At 39.3% G+C, this 2,853-nt stretch overlaps 1 long non-coding RNA gene across 2 annotated transcripts; it reads right to left on the reverse strand.

Annotated features, from left to right (window-relative positions):
- Positions 1-410: 410 nt before the first annotated feature.
- LOC129135658 (uncharacterized) lies at positions 411-2,293 on the reverse strand. 2 transcript variants are annotated; one of them, XR_008536635.1, is made up of 2 exons: positions 2,068-2,293; positions 411-642 (listed from the first exon to the last, which is right to left on the reverse strand). It is a non-coding gene; the product is annotated as an uncharacterized LOC129135658 (long non-coding RNA). The 2 variants fall into 2 exon arrangements; XR_008536634.1 differs by having other exon boundaries at positions 2,130-2,287.
- Between the last annotated feature and the right edge of the window lie 560 nt (positions 2,294-2,853).

Here is a 2,853-nt window from a genome sequence, read left to right on the forward strand (position 1 = left end):
CGGAGGGGTAACGCATCCATTTCTTTCTTCCTTTGGACTCTGAATAAGCCAAGAAAATGCCAAACATTTGGATGAAGAGATGCACAGTTTTTCATATGGGTCCAAATGATCTGGATGTTTGGCTTCTGAAAATGAAACATCTGGAGCACAAAGCAATGTTTTTACTTTTCAGTTATATTTTGGTGTTATATGGAAACTATTATTAAAACCAGGAAGAAAAGATTTATTTAAGAAAAAGGATCACTTGAGAGCATCACTGGCAAGCTGCTCTGCCCATATAGCAATTCGTTCATTCATTCCATTTTTCTCATTCCGAATAATTGAATATCTACCATATGCAGGACATTGTGTTATGGGGATGTAATTATGATTTCACATATAAATATGACTTTATAGACTTAAAAACAGTCTTTTTCTTCCAGGACCATATGGTTTAATGATGAGCAATTGTTATAATAAAATAAGTTGACGTGGTAGAGAGTGGTAAGTTGTTAGTGGGAGCTTGAAGAACGGTGTTTTCATTCATTTAGTTATTCAACATATATTCATCATGTGTTTAATGAACCAGATGCTATTTCAGGCTTTGGGTCCACAGTGATAAGCACGGCCAGCAATTGTCTCTACTCTCGTGGATCTTACAGCCTAATGGAAATAAAGACATGAATGCATAAATACACAAATATATTTATAATGATAAATTCAGATAGTTTTATGAAAGAAAGAACAGTGTGCTATCAAAGAGTAACTGGGGTGATGTCATTTACTATGCGGGTCAGGAAAAAACTGTCTGAGGATATGACATTTAAGCTGAAACCTGTAGGGTGAGTGGGAGTGAGTGAGATTAAGTTTGGGGGCATGAGGGGGAGGAAAGGTTAGAAAAGTCTTCTTACAGGAAGTGGCATTTGAGATGAGTCTCAAAAGTCAAATTGGCGTGGTAGAAAATGTCTATAAATGTGCACACGAAGAGGATTGTGAGGAATATATCAAAATGCAAACAATTTTATCTTTGGTATCATGATAATGTGTACTTCTACTTTTCTTGTTTCTGTTTTATGTACTGTATTTTCTGTGTACTTCTTTTGCAATAAAAAATTACTTTAAAAAGTGACCATAAAAGAAAAGAGAGATAAATTGGTGTTTTTTAAACAGGCAATGATGGGGTCAGGGCTGGCGTGTATGTGTACCATGGGAGATGTAGTATTTCCAGGCACAGTAAATGGCTTTGGCAACAGCTTGAGCATTTAAACAATTGCTAGTTACTAATAGCATCTCACAACTATAGCATGGCAGTGGGGACAGGGGAGAGAAGTGAAACAGGAAAGTGGTCCAGGGGTCAGTTAAGGCCCTTGTGTCATCAGGAAGGACCTTAGGTTCATCCTGTGGACAGTGGGGGTAAGGTGATTAGATTTGTATTTTAGAGGTATCCCCCGGTGCCAGTGCAATCTATGGGACAACTGCAGTCATTAAAGAAAGGCCGGGCGTGGTGGCTCACATTTGTAATCCCAGCATTTTGGGAGGCTGAGGCAGGCAGATCACTTGAGGTCAGGAGATCTAGAAGAGCCTGGCTAACATGGTGAAACCCCATCTCTACTAAAAATACAAAAATTAGCCAGGTGTGGTGGCATGCGCCTGTAATCCCAGCTACTTGGGAGGCTGAGGCAGGAGAATCACTTGAACCTGGGAGCCGGAGGTTGCAGTAAGCCGAGATCACACCACTGCACTCCAGCCTAGGTGACAGAGCAAGACTCTGTCTCAAAGAAAAAGAAAAAAGAAAATAAAATAAAGAGAGCCATGTTGTTAACAGCAGGGAAATATTTCTTTTTTAAAATTATATGTATCTTCAAGTGAGCCACCCAAGATTTATTCTTAGTTGGTCGCCATGGCTCAATTTGGGACAATGGCAACTTGGCCAATTCTTATCTTATACCACTTTGGCTGACTTGACCAATTAAAATATTAAATTCAAATGATTAATTTGACCGATCTGATGGCAAACAACTGGGTAGGTGAAATACTTTAGTTTCAGCCATATATTTCAGGGTGCTACAGCCCCAGTCTCCCCTTTACCTGGTCGTCACCATGAGTCCTTTGTGGATCTTAAGAGGAAGGCAGGACTGCCCTTTTCCTACCTGAGAGATCAGAATGAGGTCATGTCTGTAGAATGGTTGATTTCCTCAGACAAAAATACTCCTGAAATATAAACTGTCAATATTGTTTGCTCTGATACCAACTTTTTGTGCAGGTTTTAATTTTGTCTGTTTATTTCAACCAAATCTGAGGTCTCCATGACTACAATAGAAGAACAGAAGGAATAGAATACTTCTGTGTTAGAACATCCTAAAGGGTATTGTTTATAATAAAGTGTGGGTATTTTGAAGGATGCCCATATTTTTAAAAGGTGTAAATACTGTTCATATGGTGTTCCAAGCCAGAGACATTTTTATGTTCTGGCCGTGGGTGACATGTGAGCACATTGGAAGGATATATCAATAAAGGCTCTAGAAACAGACTAAAAAGATAGCTGGATTTTATGGTCAAATTCAGATGGAACAAGATATGTTTATTAGCCTGTAGGGCAGGGTCTGGGCTCTGTATGACCTGAGTAATCAGGTCAAATGTGGCCATGGATTGACATCCAAGTAGGTGTATGAGTTTACATTCTGAATGCCTGAGAAGCTTTACTTCAGGAAAAACTCACATTTTCATGGGTACTTCATGGATGTGTGGCTAACCTGTTTGGCAGGATTGGCACATGATGATAAGTCCAGCATCCTTTTTCAAGAGGCAATGAGTGTGTTTGAGGCTTTAGAGTTAGATCTGAATTCCAGCTCTTCCCCTTACTATGTGTGACTT

This window comes from Pan troglodytes, chromosome 1 (assembly GCF_028858775.2).
Source record: "Pan troglodytes isolate AG18354 chromosome 1, NHGRI_mPanTro3-v2.0_pri, whole genome shotgun sequence".
Lineage (NCBI taxonomy): Eukaryota > Metazoa > Chordata > Mammalia > Primates > Hominidae > Pan > Pan troglodytes.